Source organism: Pelodiscus sinensis, chromosome 26 (assembly GCF_049634645.1).
Source record: "Pelodiscus sinensis isolate JC-2024 chromosome 26, ASM4963464v1, whole genome shotgun sequence".
Classification (NCBI taxonomy): Eukaryota; Metazoa; Chordata; order Testudines; family Trionychidae; genus Pelodiscus; species Pelodiscus sinensis.
In genome coordinates, this window is record NC_134736.1 from 21,940,712 (window position 1) to 21,956,722 (window position 16,011).

Below are 16,011 nucleotides of genomic sequence, written 5' to 3' on the forward strand. Positions count from 1 at the left end.
ATGCCCGGCAGCCCAAGGGAGGGCTCTGGGGTCTCAAGCAGAACAGAGTCTGAGGCAGGGGTGGAGGGTCTCAGGAAACAGGGTTCTCAGAGCACAAAGGGAGTTGGGGGGCTCCTTGCTGGGCCATGGGGTGAAGCAGCAAACCAGCCCCCTGCTGTGGGGCCTGTGAGTGTTGCTGAATCTGGGCCCCTGTGTCTGGACAATGGCAAACAAAAGGTCTGGGGGCCACACAGAGACCCCGCTGGGCTGAGCAGGAAGTGGCTGGGATTGCGCTGTGTCTTTGCCTGTGGGCTTGTCTGTCTGCAGCCTGGAAACCTCCTGGCTCCTCAGACCACTGGTCAGAATAACGGAATAATCCTCAGAAGTCAGAATAATGGAATTCCTGTGTAGATGCTCCCATTGTTATTGCAGTGTAATGGCCGTTATTCCCAAGGAACACTGCTGGGTAGATGCAGCCTCAGAGAAATGCTAAGCAAGCGCTTCTACAATGTCATGGGAGAGAGGGAAATGAGGTCACTTCTCTAGATACAAAATGGAGGATGTGTCCGGAGTGGGATTTGAACCCACATCTCCATTCAGAGACCAGAACACTCAACTAAGGGAAGGACAGAACCTTGAACCTGGTGCCTTAGACCACTTGGCCATCCTGACTCCCATGCAAACAACTTCAACTGCAGTTTTTTTACATGTGTGAGTTGCTCAGGGAGGCCAAAGGAGCCCATTAATTTCCACACCTAACAGCTGCTCTACAGCACAGCTGGGTTTATCCCCACACAGCCTCACCTACCGTTGTGAGGTGTTTTGCAGGGAGCTGACAAGAAGCGGAAGAGGGGAAACCGCTGGCCGGCAGAAGTGAGGCTTGGGATTCTCCTGTGCCAGGGAGTCTGAGTCTGTGTCAGTGCCCCTGGGGATCCTGAGTTGTGCGGCTCCTGGGTTTGTTGGCTCCAGAAAAGGGGTGTCTCTTCTGCAGGGCTGTGCTTGTTCCTGGGGCTAACGCTTATCCCTGTGACACACTGGCTGTGTCTAGACTGACAAGTTTTTCTGCAAAATCAGATGATTTTGTGGAAAAACTTGCCAGCTATCTACACTGGCCGTTTGAATTTCCGGAAAAGCACTGACGATCTCATGTAAGATCGTCAGTGCTTTTCCGGAAATACTATGCTGCTCCTGTTCAGGCAAAAGTCTTTTTCCGAAAGACTTTTGCGCAAAAGGGCCAGTGTAGACAGCACAGTACTGTTTTCCACAAAAAAGCCCCTATTGCGAAAATGGTGATCGGGACTTTTTTGCAGAAAACCGCGTCTAGATTGGCCATGGATGCTTTTCCACAAAAAGTGGTTTTGCGGAAAAGCATCCTGCCAATCTAGACATGCTTTTCCGAAAATGCTTTTAACGGAAAAGTTTTCCGTTAAAAGCATTTTCGGAAAAGCATGCCAGTGTAGATGTAGCCACTTTCTGCAGGGACCCTTCCTCTTTGTGCCACAGTACGTGTCTGGGACGTGGGAGTGAGGAACCTGCCTCAAGGAGACATGTGCCCCCCCCCCCCCCCAGTGTTCTGCTTGAGACCCCGGAGCCAGCTAAGCCACGGTGCCCCCCTCACATACAGGTGTAAAATTGTTTTACTTTAAGGTTCCAGACAACACCTTTGACTCCCAACATGCAGCCATTTCCATCCAGCCTTCCTGCCCTGGTGGTGTTTGGCTCCCTGGGCACAGAAAGCTACAGCTCAGTGGGCAGGGAGCTTTGGCTTCCTTGCCCATGGGATGCCGTTGCAGGAAGGGCTGCTCAGCAGGGCTGGGGTTCACCTGTCGAAGAAGGGAAGAGTATTTGGGTGCAGACTGGCTAACCTAGTGAGGAGGCTTTAAACTAGGTTTGATGGGGGCAGGTGACCAAAGCCCCCAGGTGAGTGAATCACATGGACACCTGGGAGATGGGCCAGAAATGGGAGAGATCACAGGCTGTAACTGCAGAGATAAAGGAGCAACACAGAACCACTGGGAAGAAAACTCTAATTGTGTCTTAGATGCTGGTATAAACACACAGGAATGATGGGTAATAAGCAGGAATAAGTTGGTATCACAAGGTCTTGGTGGGATAACACATGACTGGAATATTGGCACAGAAGGGTACAGCTTGCTCGGGAAGGATTGGCAGGGAAAAAGAGAGGAGGCGTTTCCTCAGATATGAAATCATGCACACACTGGGACTGAGGTGGAGAAGGACACAGGAGACAGACTTGTCAGGAGCCTCTGAGTGAGGTTACAAGGGGTTTCTAATCAAACTCCTTAACCAATTGGCCACCACTACTGTGGGAGACTGATCTCCTGTACTTGTATGTGAACAAAACATTTGTTACTTATTCTTCAGCCAACTCAGTTTGTGCAGGGTAAAGGAATTCTCTCTTAATTATTGGAAGTATTTCAAAGGGACGTTGTTAAGGGCCCAAAAGCAAACAATTCCGCTGTGTAGGAAAGATAGAAAATATGGCAAAAGACCAGCTTGGCTTAACAAGGAGATCTTGCACGATCTCAAAATAAAAAAGGAGTCATATAAAAAATGGAAACTAGGACAACTAACAAAGGATGAATATAGGCAAGCAACACGGGAATGCAGGGGCAAGATTAGAAAGGCAAAGGCACAAAATGAGATCAAACTAGCTACAGGCATAAAGGGAAACAAGAAGACCTTTTATAAATACATTAAAAGCAAGAGGAAGACCAAGGACAGGGTAGGCCCACTGCTTAGTGAGGAGGGAGAAGCAGTAACAGGGAACTTGGAAATGGCGGAGATGCTCAATGACTTCTTTGTTTCGGTCTTCACTGAGAAGTCTGGAGGTGTGCCTAACGTAGTGAATACAAGCAGAGAGAGGGTAAGTTTAGAAGATAGGATACACAAAGAACAAGTTAAAAATCACTTAGGAAAGTTAGATGTCAGCAAGTCACCAGGTCCTGATGAAATGCATCCCAGGATACTCAAGGAGCTGATAGAGGAGGTATCTGAGACTTTAGCTATGTTCTTCTTCGAGTGGCCCCGTGGGTGCTCCACTCTAGGTGTCGGGTCCCGTCCCGGCGCCACAGCTCGGAGACTTTTCATAGCCATGCTCCCGCCGGCTCGCGCATGCGTGATTCACCAGGATAGCGTTCGCGCCTTTGATCAGCCGCGCGCGAGCCGGCAACCGTCAGTTCCTCTCAACCGCCTCAGGTCGCGGTCGGAGCTCCCTGATCTCTTATCTACTCATGTTTAGATAGTTGTCTACCTGTAAATAGTTAGAGTTCTTAGGGTTAGCTGTGTTCCTGTTTGCTTTACCTGTTCCCTTGTTTAAAAAAAAAAAAAAAGAGAAAGTAGTTCTTAAAACTGTTTTTACTCTGAAGCGCTGCGGCTAAGCGCAGCTGTGAAATTGACTAACTGCAGCGCGTTAAACCAGCTTCAATCTTTCCATAACTTGACTCAAAATGCCAGGATCAACTGGCTGACAGCCATGATAGTTGTATTAGGTGCCTGGGAGACACTCATGTCCCCGACAAGTGCACCCATTGCCGCAAACTGACTTCGAGAGCCCGGAGGGAGCGGGAGATGAAACTCCGTATGTTCATGTTCGGCAAGGCATTGCAGCCTGATCCTACCCCTCCAGCAGCCACAAAAATCTCCCAGCACAAGCGGAGAGTGGCTTCTCCGGGACCGACTGACTCCCAAGCGGCAAAGCCGCCCCGGGCGCGATCCCTCCCTGTGGTAGCTTCAACCCCGGCAGCGGCATCTAAATTGACCCCCGGGGGGTCCACACGACTCCCGGGGAACAGCACAAAGGAGCCCTCATCGTCTAGAGTCAGAGCGGCTTCAGCACCAACACCGGGAGCGGAGCCGCAATTTAAGAGCAAGCCGGCAGCGGCTTCAGTTTCCCGCGCCTTGAAACTGACAAGCGCGCCGGCACCGCAACTGACCAGCGTCCCGGCACCGGCTTCAGCGGCTTCAACGGCGCCCGGGGGATCGGCGCCTGTCTCCCCTGTCCCGGCGGTGACGTCGGCACCGTCTTCCCCAGCACCGAGACCTGAGGCAGAACATGCTAATGTCTCAGGCTCGGCACCTATGTCAACTCTGGCACCGGGCGTCCTGCTGGCACCGGCGTTAGATCAGCAGCAGCTGGCCTCTCCGGCACCGTCCCGACCTCAATCAGTGACTGGTTCCCCTATACCTCGGGGTAGAGATCAGACTCCAACACATAGGAAATCATTATCAAAGACCCATCACAGACACAGGTCTTTTTCCCCACCTGCTTCACCAAGAGGGCGGAGTCGCTATCACGACTATTTTTCCCCCACTCGGATGATGTACAGTCGGCATGGTTATAGGGATGCGGTGTATTTGGATGCACATCGATCCCGTTCACGATCCCGATCGCCCTCCCGTCTCTCGAGATACGGATCGGGGATGCGCTCCCCCTGCCGCGTTTATTATATCCAGCATGATAGCGCACGTTCTTCTCGATACCCCTCTCCGTCACGCTCTGAACGTTGCTGTGACCGATATCATAGATCGTATGACGAACGCCTCTACCGTCATCGTTCACCTTTATCGCATAGAGGGTCTTCTCACATCTGCCAATCACCGTTAACGGACTACTCACACCACAAATCACAATCACTACACTCACCTTCTCCAGCCAAAAGCTCAACAATTCAATTAGACCAATCCGAACCAGAGGAGGGTCAACTATCAGAAACGGAGGACCCTAAACCGGAAACTTCCCCGGCGGACTGCCCATCGTCTTCCCCGGATGAAGCAATTTGCCCAGCTGAAATCTCCCCACCGGACGATCTGAAACATTTCCAGGACCTCTTCAAGCGAGTGGCAGACACACAAGACATCCAATTAGCAGATGTGCCTGTTAAGAGACATCGCCTTCTCAAGAATATACGCCCTCAACAACGTGCGAAAGTAGCGCTACCAATCGATGAGGCGATTATGGAAGTAGCGGACGACATATGGCAAACCCCAACATCAATTGCACCTACAAGTAAAAAGGCTGATAGAAAATATTTTGTTCCAGCGAAGGGGTTGGACTTTTTATTTAATCACCCCCAACCCAATTCACTAGTAGTGGACGCAGCGCAACGTAGGAGTAAGGCGCCACAGTACAGAAATCCCCTTTCAGACAAGGACAATAAAAAATTGGATATATTTGGGAGGAAAGTGTACTCGTCAGCTACACTCTTACTTCGCATTGCGAATTACTCAGCCCACCTATCAAACCATAATTTTGATAATTACTCCAAACTAGCGGATTTATTGCACCATCTCCCAGACACCAAGAAGCCACTCCTGAAAGCGATAGTGCAGGAAGGGTACACATCGTGTAGCGCTGCGCTCCAGATCGCTATGGATGTGGCTGACACAGCAGCTCGGGCCGCTGCCACTGGTATAGCCATGAGGAGATCATCTTGGCTTTTGTCCGCAGGGGCACCGAAGGAGTGGCAGAGCAAGGTTGAGGATTTGCCCTTTGACAAACTTAAACTTTTTGCGGCAAACACCGATGAGGTCCTCCATTCGGGAAAGGACTCACGCACCACTTTACGTACACTGGGGATGTATACACCTTCCTTCAAACGGAGGCGTTATTTCCCATACCAACGGAGGTATGACTTCAATTTCCCTAGACAACAATCACGGCCCTTCGACAACCAGCGTCCTAGACAGCGCCCCCAGCGCAAGCGTCCACAACAGAACCGTTCGGGCAATCAACAGTCTACCAAGCAACAGATTTGACTTGCTTGTCGAGGATACAAACCAATCTTCCATAGTCAATGCGGAATCGCACCATCTTTTTCACCATCGTTTACGCTCTTTTTACCACCATTGGTCTACGATCACCACAGACAGATGGGTGCTAGAGGTAGTTCAATCTGGCCTCTCCATCCCTTTTCTCTCTATTCCCCCTACCACTCCCCCCTCCCCGTCCCTCTTCAGGGACCCCTCTCACGAGAATCTATTGGAGCAAGAAGTTCAACGTTTGCTCAACATCGGGGCGATAGAGAGAGTTCCCAAGCAGTTTTGGGGGAAAGGCTTTTACTCCCGTTATTTCCTCACACCAAAGAAGTCGGGAGGATGGAGGCCCATCCTGGACCTTCGAAGACTAAACCGGCACCTTCGAAAGCAGCGCTTCAAGATGGTAGCATTATTGACCATTCTGCCGTCGTTGAACGAAAAAGATTGGTTTGCAGTCCTCGACTTGCAAGACGCTTATTTCCACGTAGAGATTCACGTGGCACACAGACGCTTCCTTCGGTTCCAACTGGGGAGCGAACATTACCAGTACAGGGTTCTTCCATTCGGCCTGGCATGTGCCCCCAGGGTCTTCACCAAGATGCTAGCAGTGGTCGCGGCCCACCTACGCAGGTTAGGGGTGACGATATTTCCCTACTTGGACGATTGCCTTCTAAAAGGCACGACCTACACGGAAACGTGTCATATGGTTCGGACAGTGTCCGACGAGTTTGCTACCCTGGGTCTTCTCATAAATCTGAAGAAGTCAACACTAGTTCCATCCCAAAATCTCATGTTCATAGGTGCACGCCTCGATTCAACCACGGCTCGCGCGTATTTACCGATGGAACGTTTTACAATCATCAAGGAATTGGTGCACACGGTGGTCCACGCTCCAACGATTCCCACACGTGTCTGTTTGCAACTGTTGGGGCATATGGCGGCTGCCACCATCGTCGTGCCCAACGCAAGGTTACGTTTTCGTTGCCTCCAACACTGGTTAGCCACGGTCTACATCCCGTTGAAACACGGTATCCACAGACCTCTAGTGGTGCCGCAGTATGTCCGGGAATCCCTCCAGTGGTGGGTCAACCCGACCAATCTCCTCATGGGCGTTCCATTTCATCGTCCCCAACCTACTGTACAAATAACGACAGATGCCTCCCTCATAGGCTGGGGAGCCCACATGGGCAATCTCACGGTCCAGGGACGATGGTCGACAAGAGAAATGCTTTTGCACATCAATGTGCTAGAATTGAGAGCGGTGCGACACGCGTGCAGGCATTTTCAGTCACGCATTCGAAATACAACCACAAGGATTTTAACAGACAACATGGCGACTATGTTTTATATAAACAAGCAAGGAGGGGCGCGATCCCGTTCTCTTTGCACGGAGAGCATCCGTTTATGGAATTGGTGTATTACCAACAACACTGTTCTAACAGCTTCCTACCTGCCGGGTACCGACAATGTAGTAGCGGATTCTCTCAGCAGGCGCTTTCCACACGACCACGAGTGGGAGATTCGCTCGGACATACTGAATCGCATCTTCGGTCGGTGGGGATTTCCAGCGATAGACCTGTTTGCGACAGAACTCAATTCGAAATGTCCCAATTATTGTTCAAGAGCCGGAATAGGACGTCATTCGCTGGGGGACGCCTTCCTGCTCCATTGGGGGACGTCGTTACTGTATGCTTTCCCACCAGTAGTGTTAATTCCCAGAGTTCTCGAAAAGATCAACGTAGACAAAGCTCGGGTAATTCTTCTCGCGCCAGCATGGGCTCGCCAGCCTTGGTTCTCAACGCTTCACCAGATGTCAGTGAGAGTCCCATATCCTCTACCTTCCCTTCCGAATCTGTTGACCCAGGACAACGGATTCCTCAGTCACCCACGACCGGAGATCCTACACCTCACTGCGTGGATGCTGACTGGTTTACCGATTCCGAGCAATCCTGCTCCCAACGAGTCAAGCAAGTGTTGATGCATAGCCGGAAACAATCTACTCGTATTGCTTACACAGCTAAGTGGGCAAAGTTCCAAACCTGGTGTGCAGACAATAAAGTGGACTCGCGTTCTGCCCCTTTACCTTGCCTACTGGACTATCTCTTGCAACTTCATGACAACGGTTTGACAATTGCATCGCTACGGGTGCATCTGGCAGCAATTAATGCATTCCATCATAGGGTTGGTGATAGTTCGTTGTTTGCTCACCCCACTACGAAGAGATTTCTGAAGGGGCTCTTGAATCTCCATCCCCCGCGGAGACCTCCCCCCCCCGCATGGAATCTGGACCTGGTCCTACAGACTTTGACTCGTCCCCCTTTCGAGCCCTTAGCAACAGTAACACTACACTTACTTACGCTCAAACTGGTTTTTCTCCTAGCCCTCACCTCAGCTCGCAGAGTGAGTGAGATAGCAGCCTTCATGGCCTCTCCGCCATACACAGTTTTCTCGAAAGAAGCAGTAACCTTGAGGACCCACCCAGCTTTTATTCTGAAGGTGTCTTCTGAATTCCACATAAATGAACCGGTGGTCTTACCGTGCTTCTTTCCGAAACCTCATACCTCAACTCAAGCAGCGCTCTTACATACTCTAGACGTGAGAAGGGCATTGGCGTTCTACATCGACAGAACACGGGGCTTTAGGAAAACAGACCGTCTGTTGGTTGCGATAGCGGGCCACTCGAAAGGACAGCCCCTAACGTCTCAGCGCATTTCTAAGCTCATAGTCTTATGTATATCGATGTGTTATTCGCTGCGAGGGAAGCCTCTCCCCTCTCGCCCTAAAGCTCATTCAACTAGGGCAGTGGCTGCCACTACGGCCTTCCTCAGTGGAGTGTCATTTCGCGACATTTGTAGAGCAGCAACATGGTCTTCATATGAAACTTTTATAAAACATTACGCTATAGTAGAACACTTTGCTTCAGATTTCTCCGTGGCTACAGCAGTACTAAACCGTGCTAATAGCCTTGGTTCCGGAGCGCTGTGATTCTGCTCTATGTACTGCTCTGAAGTCACCTAGAGTGGAGCACCCACGGGGCCACTCGAAGAAGAAAGAGAAGTTACTCACCCTGTGAAGTAACGATTGTTCTTCGAGATGTGCCCCGTGGGTGCTCCACGACCCGCCCTTCCTCCCCGCTCCGGGAAAATTTCTCTTCTTGTTGTCTCTTTCAGATGAGCGGATGAGAGGAACGGACGGTTGCCGGCTCGCGCGCGGCTGATCAAAGGCGCGAACGCTATCCTGGTGAATCACGCATGCGCGAGCCGGCGGGAGCACGGCTATGAAAAGTCTCCGAGCTGCGGCGCCGGGACGGGACCCGACACCTAGAGTGGAGCACCCACGGGGCACATCTCGAAGAACAATCGTTACTTCACAGGGTGAGTAACTTCTCTATCTTTGAAAAATCATGGCAGACAGGGGAGATTCCAGAATACTGGAAAAGGGCAAATATTGTGCCCATCTATAAAAAGGGGAATAAGAACAACCCAGGAAACTATAGACCGGTCAGTTTAACGTCTGTCCCAGGGAAGATAATGGAGCAGGTAATTAAGGAAATCATATGCAAACACTTGGAAGGTAATAAAGTGATAGGGAATAGCCAGCATGGGTTTGTAAAGAACAAGTCATGCCAAACTAATCTGATAGCTTTCTTTGATAAGATAACGAGCCTTGTGGATAAGGGAGAAGCGGTGGATGTCATATACCTAGACTTTAGTAAGGCATTTGATACGGTCTCGCATGATATTCTTATTGATAAACTAGGCAAATATAACTTAGATAGGGCCACGATAAGGTGGGTGCATAATTGGCTGGATAACCGTAGTCAGAGAGTTGTTGTTAACGGTTCTAAATCCTGCTGGAAAGGAATAACAAGTGGATTTCCTCAAGGGTCTGTTTTGGGACCCGTACTGTTCAATATCTTCATCAATTATGTAGATATTGGGATAGAGAGTACGCTTATTAAGTTTGCAGATGATATCAAACTGGGTGGGGTTGCAACTTCTTTGGAGGATAGGGGCATAATTCAAAATGACCTTAGCAAGTTAGAGAAATGGTCAGAGGTAAACAGGATGAGGTTTAATAAAGAGAAATGCAAAGTGCTCCACTTAGGAAGGAACAATCAGTTCCATACATACAAGATGGGAAGCGACTGTCTAGGAAGGAGCATGGCGGAAAGGGATCTAGGGGTCATAGTGGACCACAAGTTGAATATGAGTCAACAGTGTGATGCTGTTGCAAAAAAAGCAAATATGATTCTAGGTTATATCAACAGGTGTGTTGTAAGCAAAACTCGTGAAGTCATTCTGCCGCTCTACTCTGCACTAGTTAGGCCTCAGCTGGAGTACTGTGTCCAGTTCTGGGCGCCACATTTCAAGAAAGATGTGGAGAAATTGGAAAGGGTACAGAGAAGAGCGACAAGAATGATTAAAGGTTTAGAGAACATGACCTATGAAGCCAGGCTTCATGAACTGGGCTTGTTTAGTTTGGAAAAAAGAAGATTAAGGGGGGACATGATAGCGGTTTTCAAATATCTAAAAGGGTGTCACAAGGAGGAAGGAGAAAATTTGTTCCTCTTGGTTTCTGAGGACAGGACAAGGAGTAATGGGCTTAAAGTGCAGCAGGGGAGGTTTAGATTGGACATTAGGAAAAAATTCCTAACTGTCAGGGTGGTCAAATATTGGAATAAATTGCCAAGGGAGGTGGTGGAATCTCCCTCTCTGGAGATATTTAAGAACAGGTTAGATAGACATCTGTCAGGGATGGTGTAGATGGAGCTTGATCCTGCCTTGAGGGCAGGGGGCTGGACTTGATGACCTCTCGAGGTCCCTTCCAGTCCTATGATTCTATGATTAATTCTGTGCCCTCAGGAAAGGACCAACCTGCAGGAGGCCGGGCCCCCACCTGGGTCTCCAGCCCAAACCCTGAGAGCCAGGGGTTTACAATTCTGACAATCAATGTTTGCTGCACTTCTCCCTCCCCTCAGCGGTGCTAAAGCTCAAGGCCAACTCCCCAGGCCAAGCAGCTGGGGGAGATGTGCATGTCAGAGCCTCTGCCCGCTGAGCTGTAGCCTTCTGTGCCTAGAGAGCCAGACACTGCCAGGGCTGGAGGGAAATGGGGAATGGCTGCACTTTGGGAGGCAAAGGTGTTATCTGGGACCATAGAGTAGAACAGTTTCACCAGGAACATGCAGGAAGGCACCATGGCTTAGCTGGCTAAAGCACCTGTCTAGTAAACAGGAGATCCTGGGTTCAACTCCCAGTGGTGCCTTGTGGTGAAGTTTGTTTACTTTTTCCTGTGTCTTTCTGGCCTCTGACACTCCAGCACTGGGGCACTTGAGCCCTTCAGTGGGATTCAGACCAGTCTGGTCAGAGTCTCTTGTGCTCATCGAGGGGGATTCTGCACTTGCTTCTTTGGGAGCCAGGGTCACATTGGAGAGCTCCCCCAGGGATGTCCCACGGTGCCACCAGCGCAGCACCAGCTGCTCTCCCTGCCCTCAGCAATGTGGCTGCATTTTATACTTCCCCATCAGTGACAACTGCCCATTTCCCGCCAGCTCCAGCCCCTGTGGGACCCGCTCCTTTCCCCAGGAGCAACGTGAGCACCAGTGCGGCTCCCTGCTGAGGCTGCAGCTGTGGGAGACAAGCCCCTGGCTTTGGGTGGGAGACGAGATGTCAAGGTGTTGAGTTTCGCCCATGGCTAGTGTGGGGTGACCCACACTCTGGGGGCAGCTGGAGGTGCCTCCTGAGAGCTGATTTTCAGCCCTTCCTGTGTTTCTGGCTCCTTCCAACAGCTCGAATCTGCCATCTAAAAGTCGAGGAATGTGTATTTGGAAGAGGGAATTTCTGTCATTTTAGTGCCACTACTGTGGCCTAATGGACAATGCATTGGTGTCCTAATGATAGGATTGTGGGTTCAAGTCCCATTGAAGGTGGTAGTTGTGATGTTTCCTAGTAGGTGCAAGTCTTTCTGGCTTCCTTCTTGCCATGTTATCTGTGAGATGTTTGAACACTAGACAAGTGTCCCCTGGAACTGCCATTTCCCCCCAGACAGGACCCCTCAGTAGCTAACACTGGTGTTAGGCGCAGTCAGGAGGAGAGTGTTTCTGAAAAGCTGAGGTGTGTAAAGTGAGGTCACTTGCAGAGATGCAGTAGCTGGCTTCTCTGTATGCGCCTTTGAACCTGTTACCCATCGGTACCTGCCACCTCTCACCCCCCTGCCAGCACCCAGATAAAAGGCCAGTGCACAGGGAGCACTGTTCTCGGCACGAGTTCTTGCTCAAGAGCACATCCACGCTGCCATGCAGTTTGGTCCAAGAAGGTGAAATAGTTCAGTGGTTTGAGCCTTGGCCTGTTAAACCCAGGGTTATGAGTTTAATCTTTGAAAGGGCCATTTAGAGACATCTGAGACAAACCTGTCAGGGATGGCTCTTAGCCCTGCCATGAGCGTGGGGACTGGACTAGATGACCTCTTGAAGTTCCTTTCAGCTCTATGAAATGGTTTATCTCCTGATAAAAAGCATCTGTGGACACTCTCTTGTGCAAGAAAGCTCTAATGGCTGTTTTAGGTACAAGAAATCCCTCTTGCCTGTGCACACTGCCTTCTTGTGCAAGAAGCCCTCTTTTCCAATGGTTTACTGCACATTTTCTTGTGCAAGAATGCACATGCAGGGTAAACACTCGGCTAGTTTTTGCACAAGAATGGCAATTCTTGCACAAAAAGCCTGCAGTATAGACATAGCTGTGCAATGTGAAAAAACCTCACAATAACAAGCTCAAACCAGCAGGTCCCACTGAGACTTGAACTCAGATTGCAGGATTCAAAGTCCTGAGTGCTGCCCCTTACACCATGGGCCCTACACACTGACCTCTTCATGGACATTGGGGACACTCAGTTTTCTGGCTGGCCTCTGCACTCCTGGCTTTCCTCCTGCTGCTTTATCCCTCTGGCTATGACTACACATAGGCTACGTCTACACTGGCCCCTTTTCCGGAAGGGGCATGTAAATTTCACTAGTCGTCGTAGGGAAATCCGCGGGGGATTTAAATATCCCCCGCGGCATTTAAATAAAAATGTCCGCCGCTTTTTTCCGGCTTTTAAAAAAGCCGGAAAAGAGCGTCTACACTGGCCCCGATCCTCCGGAAAAAGTGCCCTTTTTGAAGTAGGAATAAGACCCTCCGGAAAAGGGCACTTTTTCCGGAGGATCGGGGCCAGTGTAGACGCTCTTTTCCGGCTTTTTTAAAAGCCGGAAAAAAGCGGCGGACATTTTTATTTAAATGCCGCGGGGGATATTTAAATCCCCCGCGGATTTCCCTACGACGACTAGTGAAATTTACATGCCCCTTCCGGAAAAGGGGCCAGTGTAGACGTAGCCATAGTGATTCCAAAATAGTTTATTTCGAACTAGCACATCTACACTGCAGGGAAACCTCAGAACAGTCCGAGGCAGGCTCCCCAGTGTAGACAACCTGTCTCAGAAGAATAAGTTAGTATGTCCACAAGAAGGGGCTAGTTCAAACTAGTGGCGCATCTACACAGACCTTATTTTGAAATAGCTAATTTGGAATAGGCGTAGAATGAGGTTTGCAGAAGTCGGAATAAGCCGTCTGATACTTCAGAATTATTTCAAAATGACGGAATTGCTGTGTAGACTCTTGCATTGTTGTTGTGGAATAACGGCCATTGTTCCAAAAGAACTTTTGTGTGTGGACAGAACCTGCACAGCCCAAGAAACGTGATTGGCAGCTCCTCCCCACCATTATTTTGTCAATTGCAGTGCAGGGTTCTGAAGACATGGACCCAAGGTAACCACCTTGGTTGTCTTCTGCTAAGGCCAGGCTGGAGGGAAAAGAACAGCTCCTTTGAGCCAGAGTTGAACCAGCGACCTAAGGATCACTTGCCACACATACACTACAGTCCTCCGCTCTGCCAGCTGAGCTATCAAAGGGTGCCTGAGTACTACTTCTTTGTCCAGGTTGTCCTTTCTGCAAGTCTCCCCCAAGTAGATGGCATTGCTGATGAGGGGCAGAGGAGCACAGGGGCTGTCACAGGTACTTCACATGCAGACAGACCCCTTGAGTGAAACCTGAGCTAGATCCATCCATGTCACAGCAAAAGGAAGAAAGTTGGGTTCTTCTCGTGTGTCTTCTTTGTTCCAGAGTCTCTAGGGGTGTGGAAGGGTCAGGTCCACAAAAAAACAAACCACTTGAATGAACCTTGGTCTAGAAACACCCCTGAGGGTTTCCTTCTATCTTTGGCCTGGAAAGGTCATCTGTAACAATGTGGTTTTTCTGTAACCCTATTGGAAGGCCTGTCGCTATTCAGCAGGTGTAAACTAAAGCCTTCTTCTGCAGCCAGACTCAAGAGCAGCAGCAATTAGCTGTAAAGCCCACCGACGTGCTGACTCCCTCTCTGCCATGGGGCTCTTTGCATTGGCCTCTTCTCTCTGAAACCAGGTTTAAGGCACAGCTGACACTCTGGGCAGGGGGTTGGGTATGGGGGGGTCGGAGTGTGGGAGGGGGAGCGTGTGTTCCTCTGGCTCAGCTTTTCCCTTTCTTCTACCCCAGCAATTGCCCTGCTGCAAAGTCGAGAGCGAAGATGAGGCTTTATCTGCTCATCAGGTCTGTGTGGCCCAATGGCAAGTGTGCTGGTCGTCTAAGTAGTGGTGCTTGATATGGGCCAGGCCAATCATTTGAAAGCTGTGGGTTCAAATCCCACCACAGTTACTTTCAGCTATTCTTTGATTTCCAGTGAGGCTCTTATAGAACAGGCTGGACCTGCCCCTGCGCCTGTCCCATTATGGGAGTGACAGGAGCTCTCTAGGTGCAAGAGATGTGCCTGTAACTCTAATGTCTGGCTATGACACTCTAGCAGTGGGCCTGTCCAGCCTGATCCAGGCCAGTTGGAACCTCTTGTGCTCATCAAGGGGGATTCTGCACTTGCTGCCTTGGGAGTCAGGGTCACATTGCAGAGCTCCCCCAGGGAATCACCAGGCGGGCGTCCTGCCCCCTCAGAAATGTGGCTGCATTTTATCCTTCCCCTTCAGTAACAACCAGCCATTCCCCAGCCCAGCCCATTCCCTGATGAGGCTGCAGCAGTGGGAGACACTTCCCTGGTTTCGGGAGGGAGATGAGATGTCAAGGCCCATGACTCGGATCCAGCTACCGATAACCATGGAAAGCTGATTTTCAGAGGGGCTTAATCAGGAGCAAAAGTTGAAGAAGGGACATTTAGAAAGGTGAATTTCTGTCTCTGGCAGTGTTTTCTTGGTGCACTAGTAACCTAATGGGAAAAGCACTGGCCTGCTAAACCAGGGATTGTAGGTTCAAGTTCTGTGTGGGGTGACAGTTGGCTCTGACAAAAAATAGTGTGCTCTTAGAGAGTTGACAAGAATGCTCCACAGGGGCTGTCTCTTTCTCTACAGAAACTGTCCAGACCCCTCCCTAGTGAGCACTGGTGTTAGGGTAGATCTGGGTGCTAAAAGCCCAGGTATTCAAAGTCAGAGAGAAGGGGCACTTTTTGCTCTAGAAGGCGGAGGAGTGACAGACAGAGGGAGGTGGCTGGAGACAAAGCGGAGCCTGAGGATGAGAAGGCCCATGAGAGGAAGAGACTCCGGGGGGTGGGGCTAGTTATTTGGTCTGGCAAACGGACAGAAAATCCCCAGGCCCTGAGCATGGTGCAGGCGAGGGCCATGGGGCAGTTTGCCTGGTGGGGTTTGGGGGGTGGAGAAGCTGTGAAGCTCTGTGAGTGGATAAGGTCCCTGACTGAGCTGCGCCACCTGCCGTGTGTGTGACTCAAACTGTCCCTCGTCCCCTTTTGTGTGTCTGTTGCGCTTCCAGCGTCTTTCCTCAGGCACGTTCATCCGGCAAAGACCCCCCCGCAGGGATCTTGTATCTTCCTTTGTGCCGCTCAGCCACAGACACAGCAGAAGGGTTTTCCTGCAGCCACCGGTCCCAGCCCCTCTCTCCAGGGAACTGCAGCCCCTCGGGCCAGGCAGCTGCTCCCAGCATTCAGGAGGCACCAGGCCAAGAAGAAACCGTCTGACACGGTGCTGCCAGGGAGGGGCCTCACTGCTAGTCGCTGTTCCTGTTCCAGGAGTGGAGCAAGTTTTGTCCTGGGCACCAATATTGAGGGCACCTGTGTGTGTGTGAGCCCCCATGGCACCTGCCAATTCAGGTTAGGGGATGAAGGGTCCCCTGGCCCCATAGCTCCTGCTGGGGAGAAGTGGAGGGACCCCTGGTCCTATATTTCCTGTTGGAG

General features: G+C 50.6%; 2 non-coding genes across 2 annotated transcripts; one reads left to right on the forward strand and one right to left on the reverse strand.

The window, feature by feature from the left end:
* Positions 1-10,948: 10,948 nt before the first annotated feature.
* On the forward strand, positions 10,949-11,022 carry TRNAT-AGU (transfer RNA threonine (anticodon AGU)). The gene has a single exon. It is a non-coding gene; the product is annotated as a tRNA-Thr (tRNA).
* Positions 11,023-13,609: 2,587 nt separating this feature from the next.
* Positions 13,610-13,699, reverse strand: TRNAY-GUA (transfer RNA tyrosine (anticodon GUA)). The gene is given in 2 exon segments: positions 13,610-13,645; positions 13,663-13,699. It is a non-coding gene; the product is annotated as a tRNA-Tyr (tRNA).
* Positions 13,700-16,011: the final 2,312 nt, after the last annotated feature.